This window comes from Leiobunum rupestre, chromosome 1 (genome assembly GCF_980474605.1).
Source record: "Leiobunum rupestre chromosome 1, qqLeiRupe1.1.hap1, whole genome shotgun sequence".
Lineage (NCBI taxonomy): Eukaryota > Metazoa > Arthropoda > Arachnida > Opiliones > Sclerosomatidae > Leiobunum > Leiobunum rupestre.
In genome coordinates this window covers 63,843,345-63,871,060 of record NC_143384.1, presented here as the reverse complement: position 1 = coordinate 63,871,060, position 27,716 = coordinate 63,843,345, and the positions used below count along the sequence as shown (strand labels likewise).

The following is a 27,716-nucleotide window of genomic DNA, read 5'->3' as shown; positions in this document are numbered from 1 at the left end:
TCAGTTTCGATTCATTTTTTTGAAAACATGAAAAACAGTTTCTATGCAATAGAAAAAAAATTAAAAGATTTTTATACAACATTTTTTATTTAAATTCCAGTATGGGCAACGAGTAACAACGAAAAGGACTCTGACTATAAGTCATTTAAAACAACGCCTGACGAACAGACGTAAGTAGTTCAATATTTGGATTTGGAAATAAATAACTTCCGCTTTTTTTCAAGGTCACGAATTTATCGCAAACCACATCCGTCGAACGTTTCTTAACTTCCCGCAAAAGGTTAAGCACCCGAACTGAGGCTCCAACCCAGGACCGTTAGGTTAAGAGCCTAACGCTCTACCGACTGAGCTACACGGGCGACCCTCAGCGGGCAAAATCGTAACGTCACAACATTCAATAAAACCGAGAACGAAATTTAAAATTTTTAGTTTTCTTCAAACAGGCTTCCCTCTTAAACTGTGGCTTCAACAGAGGCTCTTTAGGTTAAAACCCTCAAGCTTTACCGACTTAGCTATCCTGGCTCTTCCAGCGCTCATCTTCTTGAAAATTGCGGATAATTTCTTTTTATTCATTTTCTTCTGTTAATATATTAAAAGCCCTTTTTATTCATATGTTAAAAAAGAAACGTCATTATGATTGAAAGTTTCCACCTTGGCAACTGGCGCTGACTAGGAATTGAGGCGTCCATTAGTTATCCAGCGTCTTGGAAGCATAAATTAGAGGATTTTATGAGGGTGGAGACTCTGACGATCATCGGGCTGTGGAGATATAACTACCGCGTGAATTTTGCCGTCAGTATGGGGCACTCGGAGAGCCCAAACTGAACAAGGTTTTATAACGACGTAAGAACTGGCTAAGGTCTTAATGCAGCACACAAAATTTCCCGTGGGAAACCGTCATTGGTTGGCCTTTAAGTGCGGTTTTAATTATTAGACCACCCAAGAAAGTCAGTTTCGATTCATTTTTTTGAAAACATGAAAAACAGTTTCTATGCAATAGAAAAAAAATTAAAAGATTTTTATACAACATTTTTTATTTAAATTCCAGTATGGGCAACGAGTAACAACGAAAAGGACTCTGACTATAAGTCATTTAAAACAACGCCTGACGAACAGACGTAAGTAGTTCAATATTTGGATTTGGAAATAAATAACTTCCGCTTTTTTTCAAGGTCACGAATTTATCGCAAACCACATCCGTCGAACGTTTCTTAACTTCCCGCAAAAGGTTAAACACCCGAACTGAGGCTCCAACCCAGGACCGTTAGGTTAAGAGCCTAACGCTCTACCGACTGAGCTACACGGGCGACCCTCAGCGGGCAAAATCGTAACGTCACATTATTCAATAAAACCGAGAACGAAATTTAAAATTTTTAGTTTTCTTCAAACAGGCTTCCCTCTTAAACTGTGGCTTCAACAGAGGCTCTTTAGGTTAAAACCCTCAAGCTTTACCGACTTAGCTATCCTGGCTCTTCCAGCGCTCATCTTCTTGAAAATTGCGGATAATTTCTTTTTATTCATTTTCTTCTGTTAATATATTAAAAGCCCTTTTTATTCATATGTTAAAAAAGAAACGTCATTATGATTGAAAGTTTCCACCTTGGCAACTGGCGCTGACTAGGAATTGAGGCGTCCATTAGTTATCCAGCATCTTGGAAGCATAAATTAGAGGATTTTATGAGGGTGGAGACTCTGACGATCATCGGGCTGTGGAGATATAACTACCGCGTGAATTTTGCCGTCAGTATGGGGCACTCGGAGAGCCCAAACTGAACAAGGTTTTATAACGACGTAAGAACTGGCTAAGGTCTTAATGCAGCACACAAAATTTCCCGTGGGAAACCGTCATTGGTTGGCCTTTAAGTGCGGTTTTAATTATTAGACCACCCAAGAAAGTCAGTTTCGATTCATTTTTTTGAAAACATGAAAAACAGTTTCTATGCAATAGAAAAAAAATTAAAAGATTTTTATACAACATTTTTTATTTAAATTCCAGTATGGGCAACGAGTAACAACGAAAAGGACTCTGACTATAAGTCATTTAAAACAACGCCTGACGAACAGACGTAAGTAGTTCAATATTTGGATTTGGAAATAAATAACTTCCGCTTTTTTTCAAGGTCACGAATTTATCGCAAACCACATCCGTCGAACGTTTCTTAACTTCCCGCAAAAGGTGAAGCACCCGAACTGAGGCTCCAACCCAGGACCGTTAGGTTAAGAGCCTAACGCTCTACCGACTGAGCTACACGGGCGACCCTCAGCGGGCAAAATCGTAACGTCACAACATTCAATAAAACCGAGAACGAAATTTAAAATTTTTAGTTTTCTTCAAACAGGCTTCCCTCTTAAACTGTGGCTTCAACAGAGGCTCTTTAGGTTAAAACCCTCAAGCTTTACCGACTAAGCTATCCTGGCTCTTCCAGCGCTCATCTTCTTGAAAATTGCGGATAATTTCTTTTTATTCATTTTCTTCTGTTAATATATTAAAAGCCCTTTTTATTCATATGTTAAAAAAGAAACGTCATTATGATTGAAAGTTTCCACCTTGGCAACTGGCGCTGACTAGGAATTGAGGTGTCCATTAGTTATCCAGCGTCTTGGAAGCATAAATTAGAGGATTTTATGAGGGTGGAGACTCTGACGATCATCGGGCTGTGGAGATATAACTACCGCGTGAATTTTGCCGTCAGTATGGGGCACTCAGAGAGCCCAAACTGAACAAGGTTTTATAACGACGTAAGAACTGGCTAAGGTCTTAATGCAGCACACAAAATTTCCCGTGGGAAACCGTCATTGGTTGGCCTTTAAGTGCGGTTTTAATTATCAGACCACCCAAGAAAGTCAGTTTCTATTAATTTTTTTTAAAACATGAAAAACAGTTTCTATGCAATAGAAAAAAAATTAAAAGATTTTTATACAACATTTTTTATTTAAATTCCAGTATGGGCTACGAGTAACAACGAAAAGGACTCTGACTATAAGTCATTTAAAACAACGCCTGACGAACAGATGTAAGTAGTTCAATATTTGGATTTGGAAATAAATAACTTCCGCTTTTTTCAAGGTCACGAATTTATCGCAAACCACATCCGTCGAACGTTTCTTAACTTCCCGCAAAAGGTTAAGCACCCGAACTGAGGCTCCAACCCAGGACCGTTAGGTTAAGAGCCTAACGCTCTACCGACTGAGCTACACGGGCGACCCTCAGCGGGCAAAATCGTAACGTCACAACATTCAATAAAACCGAGAACGAAATTTAAAATTTTTAGTTTTCTTCAAACAGGCTTCCCTCTTAAACTGTGGCTTCAACAGAGGCTCTTTAGGTTAAAACCCTCAAGCTTTACCGACTAAGCTATCCTGGCTCTTCCAGCGCTCATCTTCTTGAAAATTGCGGATAATTTCTTTTTATTCATTTTCTTCTGTTAATATATTAAAAGCCCTTTTTATTCATATGTTAAAAAAGAAACGTCATTATGATTGAAAGTTTCCACCTTGGCAACTGGCGCTGACTAGGAATTGAGGTGTCCATTAGTTATCCAGCGTCTTGGAAGCATAAATTAGAGGATTTTATGAGGGTGGAGACTCTGACGATCATCGGGCTGTGGAGATATAACTACCGCGTGAATTTTGCCGTCAGTATGGGGCACTCAGAGAGCCCAAACTGAACAAGGTTTTATAACGACGTAAGAACTGGCTAAGGTCTTAATGCAGCACACAAAATTTCCCGTGGGAAACCGTCATTGGTTGGCCTTTAAGTGCGGTTTTAATTATCAGACCACCCAAGAAAGTCAGTTTCTATTAATTTTTTTTAAAACATGAAAAACAGTTTCTATGCAATAGAAAAAAAATTAAAAGATTTTTATACAACATTTTTTATTTAAATTCCAGTATGGGCTACGAGTAACAACGAAAAGGACTCTGACTATAAGTCATTTAAAACAACGCCTGACGAACAGATGTAAGTAGTTCAATATTTGGATTTGGAAATAAATAACTTCCGCTTTTTTCAAGGTCACGAATTTATCGCAAACCACATCCGTCGAACGTTTCTTAACTTCCCGCAAAAGGTTAAGCACCCGAACTGAGGCTCCAACCCAGGACCGTTAGGTTAAGAGCCTAACGCTCTACCGACTGAGCTACACGGGCGACCCTCAGCGGGCAAAATCGTAACGTCACAACATTCAATAAAACCGAGAACGAAATTTAAAATTTTTAGTTTTCTTCAAACAGGCTTCCCTCTTAAACTGTGGCTTCAACAGAGGCTCTTTAGGTTAAAACCCTCAAGCTTTACCGACTAAGCTATCCTGGCTCTTCCAGCGCTCATCTTCTTGAAAATTGCGGATAATTTCTTTTTATTCATTTTCTTCTGTTAATATATTAAAAGCCCTTTTTATTCATATGTTAAAAAAGAAACGTCATTATGATTGAAAGTTTCCACCTTGGCAACTGGCGCTGACTAGGAATTGAGGCGTCCATTAGTTATCCAGCGTCTTGGAAGCATAAATTAGAGGATTTTATGAGGGTGGAGACTCTGACGATCATCGGGCTGTGGAGATATAACTACCGCGTGAATTTTGCCGTCAGTATGGGGCACTCGGAGAGCCCAAACTGAACAAGGTTTTATAACGACGTAAGAACTGGCTAAGGTCTTAATGCAGCACACAAAATTTCCCGTGGGAAACCGTCATTGGTTGGCCTTTAAGTGCGGTTTTAATTATTAGACCACCCAAGAAAGTCAGTTTCGATTCATTTTTTTGAAAACATGAAAAACAGTTTCTATGCAATAGAAAAAAAATTAAAAGATTTTTATACAACATTTTTTATTTAAATTCCAGTATGGGCAACGAGTAACAACGAAAAGGACTCTGACTATAAGTCATTTAAAACAACGCCTGACGAACAGACGTAAGTAGTTCAATATTTGGATTTGGAAATAAATAACTTCCGCTTTTTTTCAAGGTCACGAATTTATCGCAAACCACATCCGTCGAACGTTTCTTAACTTCCCGCAAAAGGTTAAGCACCCGAACTGAGGCTCCAACCCAGGACCGTTAGGTTAAGAGCCTAACGCTCTACCGACTGAGCTACACGGGCGACCCTCAGCGGGCAAAATCGTAACGTCACAACATTCAATAAAACCGAGAACGAAATTTAAATTTTTTAGTTTTCTTCAAACAGGCTTCCCTCTTAAACTGTGGCTTCAACAGAGGCTCTTTAGGTTAAAACCCTCAAGCTTTACCGACTAAGCTATCCTGGCTCTTCCAGCGCTCATCTTCTTGAAAATTGCGGATAATTTCTTTTTATTCATTTTCTTCTGTTAATATATTAAAAGCCCTTTTTATTCATATGTTAAAAAAGAAACGTCATTATGATTGAAAGTTTCCACCTTGGCAACTGGCGCTGACTAGGAATTGAGGTGTCCATTAGTTATCCAGCGTCTTGGAAGCATAAATTAGAGGATTTTATGAGGGTGGAGACTCTGACGATCATCGGGCTGTGGAGATATAACTACCGCGTGAATTTTGCCGTCAGTATGGGGCACTCAGAGAGCCCAAACTGAACAAGGTTTTATAACGACGTAAGAACTGGCTAAGGTCTTAATGCAGCACACAAAATTTCCCGTTTGAAACCGTCATTGGTTGGCCTTTAAGTGCGGTTTTAATTATCAGACCACCCAAGAAAGTCAGTTTCTATTCATTTTTTTTAAAACATGAAAAAAAGTTTCTATGCAATAGAAAAAAAATTAAAAGATTTTTATACAACATTTTTTATTTAAATTCCAGTATGGGCAACGAGTAACAACGAAAAGGACTCTGACTATAAGTCATTTAAAACAACGCCTGACGAACAGACGTAAGTAGTTCAATATTTGGATTTGGAAATAAATAACTTCCGCTTTTTTTCAAGGTCACGAATTTATCGCAAACCACATCCGTCGAACGTTTCTTAACTTCCCGCAAAAGGATAAGCACCCGAACTGAGGCTCCAACCCAGGACCGTTAGGTTAAGAGCCTAACGCTCTACCGACTGAGCTACACGGGCGACCCTCAGCGGGCAAAATCGTAACGTCACAACATTCAATAAAACCGAGAACGAAATTTAAAATTTTTAGTTTTCTTCAAACAGGCTTCCCTCTTAAACTGTGGCTTCAACAGAGGCTCTTTAGGTTAAAACCCTCAAGCTTTACCGACTAAGCTATCCTGGCTCTTCCAGCGCTCATCTTCTTGAAAATTGCGGATAATTTCTTTTTATTCATTTTCTTCTGTTAATATATTAAAAGCCCTTTTTATTCATATGTTAAAAAAGAAACGTCATTATGATTGAAAGTTTCCACCTTGGCAACTGGCGCTGACTAGGAATTGAGGTGTCCATTAGTTATCCAGCGTCTTGGAAGCATAAATTAGAGGATTTTATGAGGGTGGAGACTCTGACGATCATCGGGCTGTGGAGATATAACTACCGCGTGAATTTTGCCGTCAGTATGGGGCACTCAGAGAGCCCAAACTGAACAAGGTTTTATAACGACGTAAGAACTGGCTAAGGTCTTAATGCAGCACACAAAATTTCCCGTGGGAAACCGTCATTGGTTGGCCTTTAAGTGCGGTTTTAATTATCAGACCACCCAAGAAAGTCAGTTTCTATTAATTTTTTTTAAAACATGAAAAACAGTTTCTATGCAATAGAAAAAAAAATAAAAGATTTTTATACAACATTTTTTATTTAAATTCCAGTATGGGCTACGAGTAACAACGAAAAGGACTCTGACTATAAGTCATTTAAAACAACGCCTGACGAACAGACGTAAGTAGTTCAATATTTGGATTTGGAAATAAATAACTTCCGCTTTTTTTCAAGGTCACGAATTTATCGCAAACCACATCCGTCGAACGTTTCTTAACTTCCCGCAAAAGGTTAAGCACCCGAACTGAGGCTCCAACCCAGGACCGTTAGGTTAAGAGCCTAACGCTCTACCGACTGAGCTACACGGGCGACCCTCAGCGGGCAAAATCGTAACGTCACAACATTCAATAAAACCGACAACGAAATTTAAAAATTTTAGTTTTCTTCAAACAGGCTTCCCTCTTAAACTGTGGCTTCAACAGAGGCTCTTTAGGTTAAAACCCTTAAGCTTTACCGACTAAGCTATCCTGGCTCTTCCAGCGCTCATCTTCTTGAAAATTGCGGATAATTTCTTTTTATTCATTTTCTTCTGTTAATATATTAAAAGCCCTTTTTATTCATATGTTAAAAAAGAAACGTCATTATGATTGAAAGTTTCCACCTTGGCAACTGGCGCTGACTAGGAATTGAGGCGTCCATTAGTTATCCAGCGTCTTGGAAGCATAAATTAGAGGATTTTATGAGGGTGGAGACTCTGACGATCATCGGGCTGTGGAGATATAACTACCGCGTGAATTTTGCCGTCAGTATGGGGCACTCGGAGAGCCCAAACTGAACAAGGTTTTATAACGACGTAAGAACTAGCTAAGGTCTTAATGCAGCACACAAAATTTCCCGTGGGAAACCGTCATTGGTTGGCCTTTAAGTGCGGTTTTAATTATCAGACCACCCAAGAAAGTCAGTTTCTATTCATTTTTTTTAAAACATGAAAAACAGTTTCTATGCAATAGAAAAAAAATTAAAAGATTTTTATACAACATTTTTTATTTAAATTCCAGTATGGGCAACGAGTAACAACGAAAAGGACTCTGACTATAAGTCATTTTAAACAACGCCTGGCGAACAGACGTAAGTAGTTCAATATTTGGATTTGGAAATAAATAACTTCCGCTTTTTTTCAAGGTCACGAATTTATCGCAAACCACATCCGTCGAACGTTTCTTAACTTCCCGCAAAAGGTTAAGCACCCGAACTGGGGCTCGAACCCAGGACCGTTAGGTTAAGAGCCTAACGCTCTACCGACTGAGCTACACGGGCGACCCTTAGCGGGCAAAATCGTAACGTCACAACATTCAATAAAACCGACAACGAAATTTAAAAATTTTAGTTTTCTTCAAACAGGCTTCCCTCTTAAACTGTGGCTTCAACAGAGGCTCTTTAGGTTAAAACCCTTAAGCTTTACCGACTAAGCTATCCTGGCTCTTCCAGCGCTCATCTTCTTGAAAATTGCGGATAATTTCTTTTTATTCATTTTCTTCTGTTAATATATTAAAAGCCCTTTTTATTCATATGTTAAAAAAGAAACGTCATTATGATTGAAAGTTTCCACCTTGGCAACTGGCGCTGACTAGGAATTGAGGCGTCCATTAGTTATCCAGCGTCTTGGAAGCATAAATTAGAGGATTTTATGAGGGTGGAGACTCTGACGATCATCGGGCTGTGGAGATATAACTTCCGCGTGAATTTTGCCGTCAGTATGGGGCACTCGGAGAGCCCAAACTGAACAAGGTTTTATAACGACGTAAGAACTGGCTAAGGTCTTAATGCAGCACACAAAATTTCCCGTGGGAAACCGTCATTGGTTGGCCTTTAAGTGCGGTTTTAATTATCAGACCACCCAAGAAAGTCAGTTTCTATTCATTTTTTTTAAAACATGAAAAACAGTTTCTATGCAATAGAAAAAAAATTAAAAGATTTTTATACAACATTTTTTATTTAAATTCCAGTATGGGCTACGAGTAACAACGAAAAGGACTCTGACTATAAGTCATTTTAAACAACGCCTGGCGAACAGACGTAAGTAGTTCAATATTTGGATTTGGAAATAAATAACTTCCGCTTTTTTTCAAGGTCACGAATTTATCGCAAACCACATCCGTCGAACGTTTCTTAACTTCCCGCAAAAGGTTAAGCACCCGAACTGAGGCTCCAACCCAGGACCGTTAGGTTAAGAGCCTAACGCTCTACCGACTGAGCTACACGGGCGACCCTCAGCGGGCAAAATCGTAACGTCACAACATTCAATAAAACCGAGAACGAAATTTAAAAATTTTAGTTTTCTTCAAACAGGCTTCCCTCTTCAACTGTGGCTTCAACAGAGGCTCTTTAGGTTAAAACCCTCAAGCTTTACCGACTAAGCTATCCTTGCTCTTCCAGCGCTCATCTTCTTGAAAATTGCGGATAATTTCTTTTTATTCATTTTCTTCTGTTAATATATTAAAAGCCCTTTTTATTCATATGTTAAAAAAGAAACGTCATTATGATTGAAAGTTTCCACCTTGGCAACTGGCGCTGACTAGGAATTGAGGCGTCCATTAGTTATCCAGCGTCTTGGAAGCATAAATTAGAGGATTTTATGAGGGTGGAGACTCTGACGATCATCGGGCTGTGGAGATATAACTACCGCGTGAATTTTACCGTCAGTATGGGGCACTCGGAGAGCCCAAACTGAACAAGGTTTTATAACGACGTAAGAACTGGCTAAGGTCTTAATGCAGCACACAAAATTTCCCGTGGGAAACCGTCATTGGTTGGCCTTTAAGTGCGGTTTTAATTATTAGACCACCCAAGAAAGTCAGTTTCGATTCATTTTTTTGAAAACATGAAAAACAGTTTCTATGCAATAGAAAAAAAATTAAAAGATTTTTATACAACATTTTTTATTTAAATTCCAGTATGGGCAACGAGTAACAACGAAAAGGACTCTGACTATAAGTCATTTAAAACAACGCCTGACGAACAGACGTAAGTAGTTCAATATTTGGATTTGGAAATAAATAACTTCCGCTTTTTTTCAAGGTCACGAATTTATCGCAAACCACATCCGTCGAACGTTTCTTAACTTCCCGCAAAAGGTTAAGCACCCGAACTGAGGCTCCAACCCAGGACCGTTAGGTTAAGAGCCTAACGCTCTACCGACTGAGCTACACGGGCGACCCTCAGCGGGCAAAATCGTAACGTCACAACATTCAATAAAACCGAGAACGAAATTTAAAATTTTTAGTTTTCTTCAAACAGGCTTCCCTCTTAAACTGTGGCTTCAACAGAGGCTCTTTAGGTTAAAACCCTCAAGCTTTACCGACTAAGCTATCCTGGCTCTTCCAGCGCTCATCTTCTTGAAAATTGCGGATAATTTCTTTTTATTCATTTTCTTCTGTTAATATATTAAAAGCCCTTTTTATTCATATGTTAAAAAAGAAACGTCATTATGATTGAAAGTTTCCACCTTGGCAACTGGCGCTGACTAGGAATTGAGGTGTCCATTAGTTATCCAGCGTCTTGGAAGCATAAATTAGAGGATTTTATGAGGGTGGAGACTCTGACGATCATCGGGCTGTGGAGATATAACTACCGCGTTAATTTTGCCGTCAGTATGGGGCACTCGGAGAGCCCAAACTGAACAAGGTTTTATAACGACGTAAGAACTGGCTAAGGTCTTAATGCAGCACACAAAATTTCCCGTGGGAAACCGTCATTGGTTGGCCTTTAAGTGCGGTTTTAATTATCAGACCACCCAAGAAAGTCAGTTTCTATTCATTTTTTTTAAAACATGAAAAACAGTTTCTATGCAATAGAAAAAAAATTAAAAGATTTTTATACAACATTTTTTATTTAAATTCCAGTATGGGCTACGAGTAACAACGAAAAGGACTCTGACTATAAGTCATTTAAAACAACGCCTGACGAACAGATGTAAGTAGTTCAATATTTGGATTTGGAAATAAATAACTTCCGCTTTTTTCAAGGTCACGAATTTATCGCAAACCACATCCGTCGAACGTTTCTTATCTTCCCGCAAAAGGTTAAGCACCCGAACTGGGGCTCCAACCCAGGACCGTTAGGTTAAGAGCCTAACGCTCTACCGACTGAGCTACACGGGCGACCCTCAGCGGGCAAAATCGTAACGTCACAACATTCAATAAAACCGAGAACGAAATTAAAAATTTTTAGTTTTCTTCAAACAGGCTTCCCTCTTAAACTGTGGCTTCAACAGAGGCTCTTTAGGTTAAAACCCTCAAGCTTTACCGACTAAGCTATCCTGGCTCTTCCAGCGCTCATCTTCTTGAAAATTGCGGATAATTTCTTTTTATTCATTTTCTTCTGTTAATATATTAAAAGCCCTTTTTATTCATATGTTAAAAAAGAAACGTCATTATGATTGAAAGTTTCCACCTTGGCAACTGGCGCTGACTAGGAATTGAGGCGTCCATTAGTTATCCAGCGTCTTGGAAGCATAAATTAGAGGATTTTATGAGGGTGGAGACTCTGACGATCATCGGGCTGTGGAGATATAACTACCGCGTGAATTTTACCGTCAGTATGGGGCACTCGGAGAGCCCAAACTGAACAAGGTTTTATAACGACGTAAGAACTGGCTAAGGTCTTAATGCAGCACACAAAATTTCCCGTGGGAAACCGTCATTGGTTGGCCTTTAAGTGCGGTTTTAATTATTAGACCACCCAAGAAAGTCAGTTTCGATTCATTTTTTTGAAAACATGAAAAACAGTTTCTATGCAATAGAAAAAAAATTAAAAGATTTTTATACAACATTTTTTATTTAAATTCCAGTATGGGCAACGAGTAACAACGAAAAGGACTCTGACTATAAGTCATTTAAAACAACGCCTGACGAACAGACGTAAGTAGTTCAATATTTGGATTTGGAAATAAATAACTTCCGCTTTTTTTCAAGGTCACGAATTTATCGCAAACCACATCCGTCGAACGTTTCTTAACTTCCCGCAAAAGGTTAAGCACCCGAACTGAGGCTCCAACCCAGGACCGTTAGGTTAAGAGCCTAACGCTCTACCGACTGAGCTACACGGGCGACCCTCAGCGGGCAAAATCGTAACGTCACAACATTCAATAAAACCGAGAACGAAATTAAAAATTTTTAGTTTTCTTCAAACAGGCTTCCCTCTTAAACTGTGGCTTCAACAGAGGCTCTTTAGGTTAAAACCCTCAAGCTTTACCGACTAAGCTATCCTGGCTCTTCCAGCGCTCATCTTCTTGAAAATTGCGGATAATTTCTTTTTATTCATTTTCTTCTGTTAATATATTAAAAGCCCTTTTTATTCATATGTTAAAAAAGAAACGTCATTATGATTGAAAGTTTCCACCTTGGCAACTGGCGCTGACTAGGAATTGAGGTGTCCATTAGTTATCCAGCGTCTTGGAAGCATAAATTAGAGGATTTTATGAGGGTGGAGACTCTGACGATCATCGGGCTGTGGAGATATAACTACCGCGTTAATTTTGCCGTCAGTATGGGGCACTCGGAGAGCCCAAACTGAACAAGGTTTTATAACGACGTAAGAACTGGCTAAGGTCTTAATGCAGCACACAAAATTTCCCGTGGGAAACCGTCATTGGTTGGCCTTTAAGTGCGGTTTTAATTATCAGACCACCCAAGAAAGTCAGTTTCTATTCATTTTTTTTAAAACATGAAAAACAGTTTCTATGCAATAGAAAAAAAATTAAAAGATTTTTATACAACATTTTTTATTTAAATTCCAGTATGGGCTACGAGTAACAACGAAAAGGACTCTGACTATAAGTCATTTAAAACAACGCCTGACGAACAGATGTAAGTAGTTCAATATTTGGATTTGGAAATAAATAACTTCCGCTTTTTTCAAGGTCACGAATTTATCGCAAACCACATCCGTCGAACGTTTCTTATCTTCCCGCAAAAGGTTAAGCACCCGAACTGGGGCTCCAACCCAGGACCGTTAGGTTAAGAGCCTAACGCTCTACCGACTGAGCTACACGGGCGACCCTCAGCGGGCAAAATCGTAACGTCACAACATTCAATAAAACCGAGAACGAAATTAAAAATTTTTAGTTTTCTTCAAACAGGCTTCCCTCTTAAACTGTGGCTTCAACAGAGGCTCTTTAGGTTAAAACCCTCAAGCTTTACCGACTAAGCTATCCTGGCTCTTCCAGCGCTCATCTTCTTGAAAATTGCGGATAATTTCTTTTTATTCATTTTCTTCTGTTAATATATTAAAAGCCCTTTTTATTCATATGTTAAAAAAGAAACGTCATTATGATTGAAAGTTTCCACCTTGGCAACTGGCGCTGACTAGGAATTGAGGTGTCCATTAGTTATCCAGCGTCTTGGAAGCATAAATTAGAGGATTTTATGAGGGTGGAGACTCTGACGATCATCGGGCTGTGGAGATATAACTACCGCGTTAATTTTGCCGTCAGTATGGGGCACTCGGAGAGCCCAAACTGAACAAGGTTTTATAACGACGTAAGAACTGGCTAAGGTCTTAATGCAGCACACAAAATTTCCCGTGGGAAACCGTCATTGGTTGGCCTTTAAGTGCGGTTTTAATTATCAGACCACCCAAGAAAGTCAGTTTCTATTCATTTTTTTTAAAACATGAAAAACAGTTTCTATGCAATAGAAAAAAAATTAAAAGATTTTTATACAACATTTTTTATTTAAATTCCAGTATGGGCTACGAGTAACAACGAAAAGGACTCTGACTATAAGTCATTTAAAACAACGCCTGACGAACAGATGTAAGTAGTTCAATATTTGGATTTGGAAATAAATAACTTCCGCTTTTTTCAAGGTCACGAATTTATCGCAAACCACATCCGTCGAACGTTTCTTATCTTCCCGCAAAAGGTTAAGCACCCGAACTGGGGCTCCAACCCAGGACCGTTAGGTTAAGAGCCTAACGCTCTACCGACTGAGCTACACGGGCGACCCTCAGCGGGCAAAATCGTAACGTCACAACATTCAATAAAACCGAGAACGAAATTAAAAATTTTTAGTTTTCTTCAAACAGGCTTCCCTCTTAAACTGTGGCTTCAACAGAGGCTCTTTAGGTTAAAACCCTCAAGCTTTACCGACTAAGCTATCCTGGCTCTTCCAGCGCTCATCTTCTTGAAAATTGCGGATAATTTCTTTTTATTCATTTTCTTCTGTTAATATATTAAAAGCCCTTTTTATTCATATGTTAAAAAAGAAACGTCATTATGATTGAAAGTTTCCACCTTGGCAACTGGCGCTGACTAGGAATTGAGGCGTCCATTAGTTATCCAGCGTCTTGGAAGCATAAATTAGAGGATTTTATGAGGGTGGAGACTCTGACGATCATCGGGCTGTGGAGATATAACTACCGCGTGAATTTTGCCGTCAGTATGGGGCACTCGGAGAGCCCAAACTGAACAAGGTTTTATAACGACGTAAGAACTGGCTAAGGTCTTAATGCAGCACACAAAATTTCCCGTGGGAAACCGTCATTGGTTGGCCTTTAAGTGCGGTTTTAATTATTAGACCACCCAAGAAAGTCAGTTTCGATTCATTTTTTTGAAAACATGAAAAACAGTTTCTATGCAATAGAAAAAAAATTAAAAGATTTTTATACAACATTTTTTATTTAAATTCCAGTATGGGCAACGAGTAACAACGAAAAGGACTCTGACTATAAGTCATTTAAAACAACGCCTGACGAACAGACGTAAGTAGTTCAATATTTGGATTTGGAAATAAATAACTTCCGCTTTTTTTCAAGGTCACGAATTTATCGCAAACCACATCCGTCGAACGTTTCTTAACTTCCCGCAAAAGGTTAAGCACCCGAACTGAGGCTCCAACCCAGGACCGTTAGGTTAAGAGCCTAACGCTCTACCGACTGAGCTACACGGGCGACCCTCAGCGGGCAAAATCGTAACGTCACAACATTCAATAAAACCGAGAACGAAATTTAAAATTTTTAGTTTTCTTCAAACAGGCTTCCCTCTTAAACTGTGGCTTCAACAGAGGCTCTTTAGGTTAAAACCCTCAAGCTTTACCGACTAAGCTATCCTGGCTCTTCCAGCGCTCATCTTCTTGAAAATTGCGGATAATTTCTTTTTATTCATTTTCTTCTGTTAATATATTAAAAGCCCTTTTTATTCATATGTTAAAAAAGAAACGTCATTATGATTGAAAGTTTCCACCTTGGCAACTGGCGCTGACTAGGAATTGAGGCGTCCATTAGTTATCCAGCGTCTTGGAAGCATAAATTAGAGGATTTTATGAGGGTGGAGACTCTGACGATCATCGGGCTGTGGAGATATAACTACCGCGTGAATTTTGCCGTCAGTATGGGGCACTCGGAGAGCTCAAACTGAACAAGGTTTTATAACGACGTAAGAACTGGCTAAGGTCTTAATGCAGCACACAAAATTTCCCGTGGGAAACCGTCATTGGTTGGCCTTTAAGTGCGGTTTTAATTATTAGACCACCCAAGAAAGTCAGTTTCGATTCATTTTTTTGAAAACATGAAAAACAGTTTCTATGCAATAGAAAAAAAATTAAAAGATTTTTATACAACATTTTTTATTTAAATTCCAGTATGGGCAACGAGTAACAACGAAAAGGACTCTGACTATAAGTCATTTAAAACAACGCCTGACGAACAGACGTAAGTAGTTCAATATTTGGATTTGGAAATAAATAACTTCCGCTTTTTTTCAAGGTCACGAATTTATCGCAAACCACATCCGTCGAACGTTTCTTAACTTCCCGCAAAAGGTTAAGCACCCGAACTGAGGCTCCAACCCAGGACCGTTAGGTTAAGAGCCTAACGCTCTACCGACTGAGCTACACGGGCGACCCTCAGCGGGCAAAATCGTAACGTCACAACATTCAATAAAACCGAGAACGAAATTTAAAATTTTTAGTTTTCTTCAAACAGGCTTCCCTCTTAAACTGTGGCTTCAACAGAGGCTCTTTTGGTTAAAACCCTCAAGCTTTACCGACTAAGCTATCCTGGCTCTTCCAGCGCTCATCTTCTTGAAAATTGCGGATAATTTCTTTTTATTCATTTTCTTCTGTTAATATATTAAAAGCCCTTTTTATTCATATGTTAAAAAAGAAACGTCATTATGATTGAAAGTTTCCACCTTGGCAACTGGCGCTGACTAGGAATTGAGGCGTCCATTAGTTATCCAGCGTCTTGGAAGCATAAATTAGAGGATTTTATGAGGGTGGAGACTCTGACGATCATCGGGCTGTGGAGATATAACTACCGCGTGAATTTTGCCGTCAGTATGGGGCACTCGGAGAGCTCAAACTGAACAAGGTTTTATAACGACGTAAGAACTGGCTAAGGTCTTAATGCAGCACACAAAATTTCCCGTGGGAAACCGTCATTGGTTGGCCTTTAAGTGCGGTTTTAATTATTAGACCACCCAAGAAAGTCAGTTTCGATTCATTTTTTTGAAAACATGAAAAACAGTTTCTATGCAATAGAAAAAAAATTAAAAGATTTTTATACAACATTTTTTATTTAAATTCCAGTATGGGCAACGAGTAACAACGAAAAGGACTCTGACTATAAGTCATTTAAAACAACGCCTGACGAACAGACGTAAGTAGTTCAATATTTGGATTTGGAAATAAATAACTTCCGCTTTTTTTCAAGGTCACGAATTTATCGCAAACCACATCCGTCGAACGTTTCTTAACTTCCCGCAAAAGGTTAAGCACCCGAACTGAGGCTCCAACCCAGGACCGTTAGGTTAAGAGCCTAACGCTCTACCGACTGAGCTACACGGGCGACCCTCAGCGGGCAAAATCGTAACGTCACAACATTCAATAAAACCGAGAACGAAATTTAAAATTTTTAGTTTTCTTCAAACAGGCTTCCCTCTTAAACTGTGGCTTCAACAGAGGCTCTTTAGGTTAAAACCCTCAAGCTTTACCGACTAAGCTATCCTGGCTCTTCCAGCGCTCATCTTCTTGAAAATTGCGGATAATTTCTTTTTATTCATTTTCTTCTGTTAATATATTAAAAGCCCTTTTTATTCATATGTTAAAAAAGAAACGTCATTATGATTGAAAGTTTCCACCTTGGCAACTGGCGCTGACTAGGAATTGAGGCGTCCATTAGTTATCCAGCGTCTTGGAAGCATAAATTAGAGGATTTTATGAGAGTGGAGACTCTGACGATCATCGGGCTGTGGAGATATAACTACCGCGTGAATTTTGCCGTCAGTATGGGGCACTCAGAGAGCCCAAACTGAACAAGGTTTTATAACGACGTAAGAACTGGCTAAGGTCTTAATGCAGCACACAAAATTTCCCGTGGGAAACCGTCATTGGTTGGCCTTTAAGTGCGGTTTTAATTATCAGACCACCCAAGAAAGTCAGTTTCTATTAATTTTTTTTAAAACATGAAAAACAGTTTCTATGCAATAGAAAAAAAATTAAAAGATTTTTATACAACATTTTTTATTTAAATTCCAGTATGGGCTACGAGTAACAACGAAAAGGACTCTGACTATAAGTCATTTAAAACAACGCCTGACGAACAGATGTAAGTAGTTCAATATTTGGATTTGGAAATAAATAACTTCCGCTTTTTTCAAGGTCACGAATTTATCGCAAACCACATCCGTCGAACGTTTCTTAACTTCCCGCAAAAGGTTAAGCACCCGAACTGAGGCTCCAACCCAGGACCGTTAGGTTAAGAGCCTAACGCTCTACCGACTGAGCTACACGGGCGACCCTCAGCGGGCAAAATCGTAACGTCACAACATTCAATAAAACCGAGAACGAAATTTAAAATTTTTAGTTTTCTTCAAACAGGCTTCCCTCTTAAACTGTGGCTTCAACAGAGGCTCTTTAGGTTAAAACCCTCAAGCTTTACCGACTAAGCTATCCTGGCTCTTCCAGCGCTCATCTTCTTGAAAATTGCGGATAATTTCTTTTTATTCATTTTCTTCTGTTAATATATTAAAAGCCCTTTTTATTCATATGTTAAAAAAGAAACGTCATTATGATTGAAAGTTTCCACCTTGGCAACTGGCGCTGACTAGGAATTGAGGCGTCCATTAGTTATCCAGCGTCTTGGAAGCATAAATTAGAGGATTTTATGAGGGTGGAGACTCTGACGATCATCGGGCTGTGGAGATATAACTACCGCGTGAATTTTGCCGTCAGTATGGGGCACTCGGAGAGCTCAAACTGAACAAGGTTTTATAACGACGTAAGAACTGGCTAAGGTCTTAATGCAGCACACAAAATTTCCCGTGGGAAACCGTCATTGGTTGGCCTTTAAGTGCGGTTTTAATTATTAGACCACCCAAGAAAGTCAGTTTCGATTCATTTTTTTGAAAACATGAAAAACAGTTTCTATGCAATAGAAAAAAAATTAAAAGATTTTTATACAACATTTTTTATTTAAATTCCAGTATGGGCAACGAGTAACAACGAAAAGGACTCTGACTATAAGTCATTTAAAACAACGCCTGACGAACAGACGTAAGTAGTTCAATATTTGGATTTGGAAATAAATAACTTCCGCTTTTTTTCAAGGTCACGAATTTATCGCAAACCACATCCGTCGAACGTTTCTTAACTTCCCGCAAAAGGTTAAGCACCCGAACTGAGGCTCCAACCCAGGACCGTTAGGTTAAGAGCCTAACGCTCTACCGACTGAGCTACACGGGCGACCCTCAGCGGGCAAAATCGTAACGTCACAACATTCAATAAAACCGAGAACGAAATTTAAAATTTTTAGTTTTCTTCAAACAGGCTTCCCTCTTAAACTGTGGCTTCAACAGAGGCTCTTTAGGTTAAAACCCTCAAGCTTTACCGACTAAGCTATCCTGGCTCTTCCAGCGCTCATCTTCTTGAAAATTGCGGATAATTTCTTTTTATTCATTTTCTTCTGTTAATATATTAAAAGCCCTTTTTATTCATATGTTAAAAAAGAAACGTCATTATGATTGAAAGTTTCCACCTTGGCAACTGGCGCTGACTAGGAATTGAGGCGTCCATTAGTTATCCAGCGTCTTGGAAGCATAAATTAGAGGATTTTATGAGGGTGGAGACTCTGACGATCATCGGGCTGTGGAGATATAACTACCGCGTGAATTTTGCCGTCAGTATGGGGCACTCAGAGAGCCCAAACTGAACAAGGTTTTATAACGACGTAAGAACTGGCTAAGGTCTTAATGCAGCACACAAAATTTCCCGTGGGAAACCGTCATTGGTTGGCCTTTAAGTGCGGTTTTAATTATCAGACCACCCAAGAAAGTCAGTTTCTATTAATTTTTTTTAAAACATGAAAAACAGTTTCTATGCAATAGAAAAAAAATTAAAAGATTTTTATACAACATTTTTTATTTAAATTCCAGTATGGGCTACGAGTAACAACGAAAAGGACTCTGACTATAAGTCATTTAAAACAACGCCTGACGAACAGACGTAAGTAGTTCAATATTTGGATTTGGAAATAAATAACTTCCGCTTTTTTCAAGGTCACGAATTTATCGCAAACCACATCCGTCGAACGTTTCTTAACTTCCCGCAAAAGGTTAAGCACCCGAACTGAGGCTCCAACCCAGGACCGTTAGGTTAAGAGCCTAACGCTCTACCGACTGAGCTACACGGGCGACCCTCAGCGGGCAAAATCGTAACGTCACAACATTCAATAAAACCGAGAACGAAATTTAAAATTTTTAGTTTTCTTCAAACAGGCTTCCCTCTTAAACTGTGGCTTCAACAGAGGCTCTTTAGGTTAAAACCCTCAAGCTTTACCGACTAAGCTATCCTGGCTCTTCCAGCGCTCATCTTCTTGAAAATTGCGGATAATTTCTTTTTATTCATTTTCTTCTGTTAATATATTAAAAGCCCTTTTTATTCATATGTTAAAAAAGAAACGTCATTATGATTGAAAGTTTCCACCTTGGCAACTGGCGCTGACTAGGAATTGAGGCGTCCATTAGTTATCCAGCGTCTTGGAAGCATAAATTAGAGGATTTTATGAGGGTGGAGACTCTGACGATCATCGGGCTGTGGAGATATAACTACCGCGTGAATTTTGCCGTCAGTATGGGGCACTCAGAGAGCCCAAACTGAACAAGGTTTTATAACGACGTAAGAACTGGCTAAGGTCTTAATGCAGCACACAAAATTTCCCGTGGGAAACCGTCATTGGTTGGCCTTTAAGTGCGGTTTTAATTATCAGACCACCCAAGAAAGTCAGTTTCTATTAATTTTTTTTAAAACATGAAAAACAGTTTCTATGCAATAGAAAAAAAATTAAAAGATTTTTATACAACATTTTTTATTTAAATTCCAGTATGGGCTACGAGTAACAACGAAAAGGACTCTGACTATAAGTCATTTAAAACAACGCCTGACGAACAGACGTAAGTAGTTCAATATTTGGATTTGGAAATAAATAACTTCCGCTTTTTTCAAGGTCACGAATTTATCGCAAACCACATCCGTCGAACGTTTCTTAACTTCCCGCAAAAGGTTAAGCACCCGAACTGAGGCTCCAACCCAGGACCGTTAGGTTAAGAGCCTAACGCTCTACCGACTGAGCTACACGGGCGACCCTCAGCGGGCAAAATCGTAACGTCACAACATTCAATAAAACCGAGAACGAAATTTAAAATTTTTAGTTTTCTTCAAACAGGCTTCCCTCTTAAACTGTGGCTTCAACAGAGGCTCTTTAGGTTAAAACCCTCAAGCTTTACCGACTAAGCTATCCTGGCTCTTCCAGCGCTCATCTTCTTGAAAATTGCGGATAATTTCTTTTTATTCATTTTCTTCTGTTAATATATTAAAAGCCCTTTTTATTCATATGTTAAAAAAGAAACGTCATTATGATTGAAAGTTTCCACCTTGGCAACTGGCGCTGACTAGGAATTGAGGCGTCCATTAGTTATCCAGCGTCTTGGAAGCATAAATTAGAGGATTTTATGAGGGTGGAGACTCTGACGATCATCGGGCTGTGGAGATATAACTACCGCGTGAATTTTGCCGTCAGTATGGGGCACTCGGAGAGCCCAAACTGAACAAGGTTTTATAACGACGTAAGAACTGGCTAAGGTCTTAATGCAGCACACAAAATTTCCCGTGGGAAACCGTCATTGGTTGGCCTTTAAGTGCGGTTTTAATTATCAGACCACCCAAGAAAGTCAGTTTCTATTCATTTTTTTTAAAACATGAAAAACAGTTTCTATGCAATAGAAAAAAAATTAAAAGATTTTTATACAACATTTTTTATTTAAATTCCAGTATGGGCAACGAGTAACAACGAAAAGGACTCTGACTATAAGTCATTTAAAACAACGCCTGACGAACAGACGTAAGTAGTTCAATATTTGGATTTGGAAATAAATAACTTCCGCTTTTTTTCAAGGTCACGAATTTATCGCAAACCACATCCGTCGAACGTTTTTTAACTTCCCGCAAAAGGTTAAGCACCCGAACTGAGGCTCCAACCCAGGACCGTTAGGTTAAGAGCCTAACGCTCTACCGACTGAGCTACACGGGCGACCCTCAGCGGGCAAAATCGTAACGTCACAACATTCAATAAAACCGAGAACGAAATTTAAAATTTTTAGTTTTCTTCAAACAGGCTTCCCTCTTAAACTGTGGCTTCAACAGAGGCTCTTTAGGTTAAAACCCTCAAGCTTTACCGACTAAGCTATCCTGGCTCTTCCAGCGCTCATCTTCTTGAAAATTGCGGATAATTTCTTTTTATTCATTTTCTTCTGTTAATATATTAAAAGCCCTTTTTATTCATATGTTAAAAAAGAAACGTCATTATGATTGAAAGTTTCCACCTTGGCAACTGGCGCTGACTAGGAATTGAGGCGTCCATTAGTTATCCAGCGTCTTGGAAGCATAAATTAGAGGATTTTATGAGGGTGGAGACTCTGACGATCATCGGGCTGTGGAGATATAACTACCGCGTGAATTTTGCCGTCAGTATGGGGCACTCAGAGAGCCCAAACTGAACAAGGTTTTATAACGACGTAAGAACTGGCTAAGGTCTTAATGCAGCACACAAAATTTCCCGTGGGAAACCGTCATTGGTTGGCCTTTAAGTGCGGTTTTAATTATCAGACCACCCAAGAAAGTCAGTTTCTATTAATTTTTTTTAAAACATGAAAAACAGTTTCTATGCAATAGAAAAAAAATTAAAAGATTTTTATACAACATTTTTTATTTAAATTCCAGTATGGGCAACGAGTAACAACGAAAAGGACTCTGACTATAAGTCATTTAAAACAACGCCTGACGAACAGACGTAAGTAGTTCAATATTTGGATTTGGAAATAAATAACTTCCGCTTTTTTTCAAGGTCACGAATTTATCGCAAACCACATCCGTCGAACGTTTTTTAACTTCCCGCAAAAGGTTAAGCACCCGAACTGAGGCTCCAACCCAGGACCGTTAGGTTAAGAGCCTAACGCTCTACCGACTGAGCTACACGGGCGACCCTCAGCGGGCAAAATCGTAACGTCACAACATTCAATAAAACCGAGAACGAAATTTAAAATTTTTAGTTTTCTTCAAACAGGCTTCCCTCTTAAACTGTGGCTTCAACAGAGGCTCTTTAGGTTAAAACCCTCAAGCTTTACCGACTAAGCTATCCTGGCTCTTCCAGCGCTCATCTTCTTGAAAATTGCGGATAATTTCTTTTTATTCATTTTCTTCTGTTAATATATTAAAAGCCCTTTTTATTCATATGTTAAAAAAGAAACGTCATTATGATTGAAAGTTTCCACCTTGGCAACTGGCGCTGACTAGGAATTGAGGCGTCCATTAGTTATCCAGCGTCTTGGAAGCATAAATTAGAGGATTTTATGAGGGTGGAGACTCTGACGATCATCGGGCTGTGGAGATATAACTACCGCGTGAATTTTGCCGTCAGTATGGGGCACTCAGAGAGCCCAAACTGAACAAGGTTTTATAACGACGTAAGAACTGGCTAAGGTCTTAATGCAGCACACAAAATTTCCCGTGGGAAACCGTCATTGGTTGGCCTTTAAGTGCGGTTTTAATTATCAGACCACCCAAGAAAGTCAGTTTCTATTAATTTTTTTTAAAACATGAAAAACAGTTTCTATGCAATAGAAAAAAAATTAAAAGATTTTTATACAACATTTTTTATTTAAATTCCAGTATGGGCTACGAGTAACAACGAAAAGGACTCTGACTATAAGTCATTTAAAACAACGCCTGACGAACAGATGTAAGTAGTTCAATATTTGGATTTGGAAATAAATAACTTCCGCTTTTTTCAAGGTCACGAATTTATCGCAAACCACATCCGTCGAACGTTTCTTAACTTCCCGCAAAAGGTTAAGCACCCGAACTGAGGCTCCAACCCAGGACCGTTAGGTTAAGAGCCTAACGCTCTACCGACTGAGCTACACGGGCGACCCTCAGCGGGCAAAATCGTAACGTCACAACATTCAATAAAACCGAGAACGAAATTTAAAATTTTTAGTTTTCTTCAAACAGGCTTCCCTCTTAAACTGTGGCTTCAACAGAGGCTCTTTAGGTTAAAACCCTCAAGCTTTACCGACTAAGCTATCCTGGCTCTTCCAGCGCTCATCTTCTTGAAAATTGCGGATAATTTCTTTTTATTCATTTTCTTCTGTTAATATATTAAAAGCCCTTTTTATTCATATGTTAAAAAAGAAACGTCATTATGATTGAAAGTTTCCACCTTGGCAACTGGCGCTGACTAGGAATTGAGGCGTCCATTAGTTATCCAGCGTCTTGGAAGCATAAATTAGAGGATTTTATGAGGGTGGAGACTCTGACGATCATCGGGCTGTGGAGATATAACTACCGCGTGAATTTTGCCGTCAGTATGGGGCACTCGGAGAGCCCAAACTGAACAAGGTTTTATAACGACGTAAGAACTGGCTAAGGTCTTAATGCAGCACACAAAATTTCCCGTGGGAAACCGTCATTGGTTGGCCTTTAAGTGCGGTTTTAATTATCAGACCACCCAAGAAAGTCAGTTTCTATTCATTTTTTTTAAAACATGAAAAACAGTTTCTATGCAATAGAAAAAAAATTAAAAGATTTTTATACAACATTTTTTATTTAAATTCCAGTATGGGCAACGAGTAACAACGAAAAGGACTCTGACTATAAGTCATTTAAAACAACGCCTGACGAACAGACGTAAGTAGTTCAATATTTGGATTTGGAAATAAATAACTTCCGCTTTTTTTCAAGGTCACGAATTTATCGCAAACCACATCCGTCGAACGTTTCTTAACTTCCCGCAAAAGGTTAAGCACCCGAACTGAGGCTCCAACCCAGGACCGTTAGGTTAAGAGCCTAACGCTCTACCGACTGAGCTACACGGGCGACCCTCAGCGGGCAAAATCGTAACGTCACAACATTCAATAAAACCGAGAACGAAATTTAAAATTTTTAGTTTTCTTCAAACAGGCTTCCCTCTTAAACTGTGGCTTCAACAGAGGCTCTTTAGGTTAAAACCCTCAAGCTTTACCGACTAAGCTATCCTGGCTCTTCCAGCGCTCATCTTCTTGAAAATTGCGGATAATTTCTTTTTATTCATTTTCTTCTGTTAATATATTAAAAGCCCTTTTTATTCATATGTTAAAAAAGAAACGTCATTATGATTGAAAGTTTCCACCTTGGCAACTGGCGCTGACTAGGAATTGAGGTGTCCATTAGTTATCCAGCGTCTTGGAAGCATAAATTAGAGGATTTTATGAGGGTGGAGACTCTGACGATCATCGGGCTGTGGAGATATAACTACCGCGTGAATTTTGCCGTCAGTATGGGGCACTCAGAGAGCCCAAACTGAACAAGGTTTTATAACGACGTAAGAACTGGCTAAGGTCTTAATGCAGCACACAAAATTTCCCGTGGGAAACCGTCATTGGTTGGCCTTTAAGTGCGGTTTTAATTATCAGACCACCCAAGAAAGTCAGTTTCTATTAATTTTTTTTAAAACATGAAAAACAGTTTCTATGCAATAGAAAAAAAATTAAAAGATTTTTATACAACATTTTTTATTTAAATTCCAGTATGGGCTACGAGTAACAACGAAAAGGACTCTGACTATAAGTCATTTAAAACAACGCCTGACGAACAGATGTAAGTAGTTCAATATTTGGATTTGGAAATAAATAACTTCCGCTTTTTTCAAGGTCACGAATTTATCGCAAACCACATCCGTCGAACATTTCTTAACTTCCCGCAAAAGGTTAAGCACCCGAACTGAGGCTCCAACCCAGGACCGTTAGGTTAAGAGCCTAACGCTCTACCGACTGAGCTACACGGGCGACCCTCAGCGGGCAAAATCGTAACGTCACAACATTCAATAAAACCGAGAACGAAATTTAAAATTTTTAGTTTTCTTCAAACAGGCTTCCCTCTTAAACTGTGGCTTCAACAGAGGCTCTTTAGGTTAAAACCCTCAAGCTTTACCGACTAAGCTATCCTGGCTCTTCCAGCGCTCATCTTCTTGAAAATTGCGGATAATTTCTTTTTATTCATTTTCTTCTGTTAATATATTAAAAGCCCTTTTTATTCATATGTTAAAAAAGAAACGTCATTATGATTGAAAGTTTCCACCTTGGCAACTGGCGCTGACTAGGAATTGAGGCGTCCATTAGTTATCCAGCGTCTTGGAAGCATAAATTAGAGGATTTTATGAGGGTGGAGACTCTGACGATCATCGGGCTGTGGAGATATAACTACCGCGTGAATTTTGCCGTCAGTATGGGGCACTCGGAGAGCTCAAACTGAACAAGGTTTTATAACGACGTAAGAACTGGCTAAGGTCTTAATGCAGCACACAAAATTTCCCGTGGGAAACCGTCATTGGTTGGCCTTTAAGTGCGGTTTTAATTATTAGACCACCCAAGAAAGTCAGTTTCGATTCATTTTTTTGAAAACATGAAAAACAGTTTCTATGCAATAGAAAAAAAATTAAAAGATTTTTATACAACATTTTTTATTTAAATTCCAGTATGGGCAACGAGTAACAACGAAAAGGACTCTGACTATAAGTCATTTAAAACAACGCCTGACGAACAGACGTAAGTAGTTCAATATTTGGATTTGGAAATAAATAACTTCCGCTTTTTTCAAGGTCACGAATTTATCGCAAACCACATCCGTCGAACGTTTCTTAACTTCCCGCAAAAGGTTAAGCACCCGAACTGAGGCTCCAACCCAGGACCGTTAGGTTAAGAGCCTAACGCTCTACCGACTGAGCTACACGGGCGACCCTCAGCGGGCAAAATCGTAACGTCACAACATTCAATAAAACCGAGAACGAAATTTAAAATTTTTAGTTTTCTTCAAACAGGCTTCCCTCTTAAACTGTGGCTTCAACAGAGGCTCTTTAGGTTAAAACCCTCAAGCTTTACCGACTAAGCTATCCTGGCTCTTCCAGCGCTCATCTTCTTGAAAATTGCGGATAATTTCTTTTTATTCATTTTCTTCTGTTAATATATTAAAAGCCCTTTTTATTCATATGTTAAAAAAGAAACGTCATTATGATTGAAAGTTTCCACCTTGGCAACTGGCGCTGACTAGGAATTGAGGCGTCCATTAGTTATCCAGCGTCTTGGAAGCATAAATTAGAGGATTTTATGAGGGTGGAGACTCTGACGATCATCGGGCTGTGGAGATATAACTACCGCGTGAATTTTGCCGTCAGTATGGGGCACTCGGAGAGCCCAAACTGAACAAGGTTTTATAACGACGTAAGAACTGGCTAAGGTCTTAATGCAGCACACAAAATTTCCCGTGGGAAACCGTCATTGGTTGGCCTTTAAGTGCGGTTTTAATTATCAGACCACCCAAGAAAGTCAGTTTCTATTCATTTTTTTTAAAACATGAAAAACAGTTTCTATGCAATAGAAAAAAAATTAAAAGATTTTTATACAACATTTTTTATTTAAATTCCAGTATGGGCAACGAGTAACAACGAAAAGGACTCTGACTATAAGTCATTTAAAACAACGCCTGACGAACAGACGTAAGTAGTTCAATATTTGGATTTGGAAATAAATAACTTCCGCTTTTTTTCAAGGTCACGAATTTATCGCAAACCACATCCGTCGAACGTTTTTTAACTTCCCGCAAAAGGTTAAGCACCCGAACTGAGGCTCCAACCCAGGACCGTTAGGTTAAGAGCCTAACGCTCTACCGACTGAGCTACACGGGCGACCCTCAGCGGGCAAAATCGTAACGTCACAACATTCAATAAAACCGAGAACGAAATTTAAAATTTTTAGTTTTCTTCAAACAGGCTTCCCTCTTAAACTGTGGCTTCAACAGAGGCTCTTTAGGTTAAAACCCTCAAGCTTTACCGACTAAGCTATCCTGGCTCTTCCAGCGCTCATCTTCTTGAAAATTGCGGATAATTTCTTTTTATTCATTTTCTTCTGTTAATATATTAAAAGCCCTTTTTATTCATATGTTAAAAAAGAAACGTCATTATGATTGAAAGTTTCCACCTTGGCAACTGGCGCTGACTAGGAATTGAGGCGTCCATTAGTTATCCAGCGTCTTGGAAGCATAAATTAGAGGATTTTATGAGGGTGGAGACTCTGACGATCATCGGGCTGTGGAGATATAACTACCGCGTGAATTTTGCCGTCAGTATGGGGCACTCAGAGAGCCCAAACTGAACAAGGTTTTATAACGACGTAAGAACTGGCTAAGGTCTTAATGCAGCACACAAAATTTCCCGTGGGAAACCGTCATTGGTTGGCCTTTAAGTGCGGTTTTAATTATCAGACCACCCAAGAAAGTCAGTTTCTATTAATTTTTTTTAAAACATGAAAAACAGTTTCTATGCAATAGAAAAAAAATTAAAAGATTTTTATACAACATTTTTTATTTAAATTCCAGTATGGGCAACGAGTAACAACGAAAAGGACTCTGACTATAAGTCATTTAAAACAACGCCTGACGAACAGACGTAAGTAGTTCAATATTTGGATTTGGAAATAAATAACTTCCGCTTTTTTTCAAGGTCACGAATTT

General features: G+C 39.1%; 29 non-coding genes across 29 annotated transcripts; all 29 read right to left on the bottom strand.

Moving 5' to 3' along the window:
- Window positions 1-286: 286 nt before the first annotated feature.
- TRNAK-CUU (transfer RNA lysine (anticodon CUU)) lies at window positions 287-359 on the bottom strand. The gene has a single exon. It is a non-coding gene; the product is annotated as a tRNA-Lys (tRNA).
- Window positions 360-1,234: 875 nt separating this feature from the next.
- TRNAK-CUU (transfer RNA lysine (anticodon CUU)) lies at window positions 1,235-1,307 on the bottom strand. The gene has a single exon. It is a non-coding gene; the product is annotated as a tRNA-Lys (tRNA).
- Window positions 1,308-2,182: 875 nt separating this feature from the next.
- On the bottom strand, window positions 2,183-2,255 carry TRNAK-CUU (transfer RNA lysine (anticodon CUU)). The gene has a single exon. It is a non-coding gene; the product is annotated as a tRNA-Lys (tRNA).
- An 874-nt stretch (window positions 2,256-3,129) lies between these two features.
- TRNAK-CUU (transfer RNA lysine (anticodon CUU)) lies at window positions 3,130-3,202 on the bottom strand. Its single transcript has one exon. It is a non-coding gene; the product is annotated as a tRNA-Lys (tRNA).
- An 874-nt stretch (window positions 3,203-4,076) lies between these two features.
- Window positions 4,077-4,149, bottom strand: TRNAK-CUU (transfer RNA lysine (anticodon CUU)). The gene has a single exon. It is a non-coding gene; the product is annotated as a tRNA-Lys (tRNA).
- Window positions 4,150-5,024: 875 nt separating this feature from the next.
- TRNAK-CUU (transfer RNA lysine (anticodon CUU)) lies at window positions 5,025-5,097 on the bottom strand. Its single transcript has one exon. It is a non-coding gene; the product is annotated as a tRNA-Lys (tRNA).
- Window positions 5,098-5,972: 875 nt separating this feature from the next.
- Window positions 5,973-6,045, bottom strand: TRNAK-CUU (transfer RNA lysine (anticodon CUU)). The gene has a single exon. It is a non-coding gene; the product is annotated as a tRNA-Lys (tRNA).
- An 875-nt stretch (window positions 6,046-6,920) lies between these two features.
- On the bottom strand, window positions 6,921-6,993 carry TRNAK-CUU (transfer RNA lysine (anticodon CUU)). The gene has a single exon. It is a non-coding gene; the product is annotated as a tRNA-Lys (tRNA).
- Window positions 6,994-7,868: 875 nt separating this feature from the next.
- Window positions 7,869-7,941, bottom strand: TRNAK-CUU (transfer RNA lysine (anticodon CUU)). The gene has a single exon. It is a non-coding gene; the product is annotated as a tRNA-Lys (tRNA).
- Window positions 7,942-8,816: 875 nt separating this feature from the next.
- Window positions 8,817-8,889, bottom strand: TRNAK-CUU (transfer RNA lysine (anticodon CUU)). The gene has a single exon. It is a non-coding gene; the product is annotated as a tRNA-Lys (tRNA).
- An 875-nt stretch (window positions 8,890-9,764) lies between these two features.
- TRNAK-CUU (transfer RNA lysine (anticodon CUU)) lies at window positions 9,765-9,837 on the bottom strand. The gene has a single exon. It is a non-coding gene; the product is annotated as a tRNA-Lys (tRNA).
- An 874-nt stretch (window positions 9,838-10,711) lies between these two features.
- Window positions 10,712-10,784, bottom strand: TRNAK-CUU (transfer RNA lysine (anticodon CUU)). Its single transcript has one exon. It is a non-coding gene; the product is annotated as a tRNA-Lys (tRNA).
- An 875-nt stretch (window positions 10,785-11,659) lies between these two features.
- Window positions 11,660-11,732, bottom strand: TRNAK-CUU (transfer RNA lysine (anticodon CUU)). Its single transcript has one exon. It is a non-coding gene; the product is annotated as a tRNA-Lys (tRNA).
- Window positions 11,733-12,606: 874 nt separating this feature from the next.
- TRNAK-CUU (transfer RNA lysine (anticodon CUU)) lies at window positions 12,607-12,679 on the bottom strand. Its single transcript has one exon. It is a non-coding gene; the product is annotated as a tRNA-Lys (tRNA).
- Window positions 12,680-13,553: 874 nt separating this feature from the next.
- On the bottom strand, window positions 13,554-13,626 carry TRNAK-CUU (transfer RNA lysine (anticodon CUU)). The gene has a single exon. It is a non-coding gene; the product is annotated as a tRNA-Lys (tRNA).
- An 875-nt stretch (window positions 13,627-14,501) lies between these two features.
- On the bottom strand, window positions 14,502-14,574 carry TRNAK-CUU (transfer RNA lysine (anticodon CUU)). The gene has a single exon. It is a non-coding gene; the product is annotated as a tRNA-Lys (tRNA).
- Window positions 14,575-15,449: 875 nt separating this feature from the next.
- Window positions 15,450-15,522, bottom strand: TRNAK-CUU (transfer RNA lysine (anticodon CUU)). Its single transcript has one exon. It is a non-coding gene; the product is annotated as a tRNA-Lys (tRNA).
- Window positions 15,523-16,397: 875 nt separating this feature from the next.
- TRNAK-CUU (transfer RNA lysine (anticodon CUU)) lies at window positions 16,398-16,470 on the bottom strand. The gene has a single exon. It is a non-coding gene; the product is annotated as a tRNA-Lys (tRNA).
- Window positions 16,471-17,344: 874 nt separating this feature from the next.
- On the bottom strand, window positions 17,345-17,417 carry TRNAK-CUU (transfer RNA lysine (anticodon CUU)). The gene has a single exon. It is a non-coding gene; the product is annotated as a tRNA-Lys (tRNA).
- Window positions 17,418-18,292: 875 nt separating this feature from the next.
- On the bottom strand, window positions 18,293-18,365 carry TRNAK-CUU (transfer RNA lysine (anticodon CUU)). Its single transcript has one exon. It is a non-coding gene; the product is annotated as a tRNA-Lys (tRNA).
- An 874-nt stretch (window positions 18,366-19,239) lies between these two features.
- TRNAK-CUU (transfer RNA lysine (anticodon CUU)) lies at window positions 19,240-19,312 on the bottom strand. Its single transcript has one exon. It is a non-coding gene; the product is annotated as a tRNA-Lys (tRNA).
- Window positions 19,313-20,186: 874 nt separating this feature from the next.
- TRNAK-CUU (transfer RNA lysine (anticodon CUU)) lies at window positions 20,187-20,259 on the bottom strand. Its single transcript has one exon. It is a non-coding gene; the product is annotated as a tRNA-Lys (tRNA).
- Window positions 20,260-21,134: 875 nt separating this feature from the next.
- On the bottom strand, window positions 21,135-21,207 carry TRNAK-CUU (transfer RNA lysine (anticodon CUU)). Its single transcript has one exon. It is a non-coding gene; the product is annotated as a tRNA-Lys (tRNA).
- An 875-nt stretch (window positions 21,208-22,082) lies between these two features.
- TRNAK-CUU (transfer RNA lysine (anticodon CUU)) lies at window positions 22,083-22,155 on the bottom strand. Its single transcript has one exon. It is a non-coding gene; the product is annotated as a tRNA-Lys (tRNA).
- Window positions 22,156-23,029: 874 nt separating this feature from the next.
- Window positions 23,030-23,102, bottom strand: TRNAK-CUU (transfer RNA lysine (anticodon CUU)). Its single transcript has one exon. It is a non-coding gene; the product is annotated as a tRNA-Lys (tRNA).
- Window positions 23,103-23,977: 875 nt separating this feature from the next.
- On the bottom strand, window positions 23,978-24,050 carry TRNAK-CUU (transfer RNA lysine (anticodon CUU)). Its single transcript has one exon. It is a non-coding gene; the product is annotated as a tRNA-Lys (tRNA).
- An 874-nt stretch (window positions 24,051-24,924) lies between these two features.
- Window positions 24,925-24,997, bottom strand: TRNAK-CUU (transfer RNA lysine (anticodon CUU)). Its single transcript has one exon. It is a non-coding gene; the product is annotated as a tRNA-Lys (tRNA).
- Window positions 24,998-25,871: 874 nt separating this feature from the next.
- TRNAK-CUU (transfer RNA lysine (anticodon CUU)) lies at window positions 25,872-25,944 on the bottom strand. Its single transcript has one exon. It is a non-coding gene; the product is annotated as a tRNA-Lys (tRNA).
- Window positions 25,945-26,819: 875 nt separating this feature from the next.
- On the bottom strand, window positions 26,820-26,892 carry TRNAK-CUU (transfer RNA lysine (anticodon CUU)). Its single transcript has one exon. It is a non-coding gene; the product is annotated as a tRNA-Lys (tRNA).
- Between the last annotated feature and the right edge of the window lie 824 nt (window positions 26,893-27,716).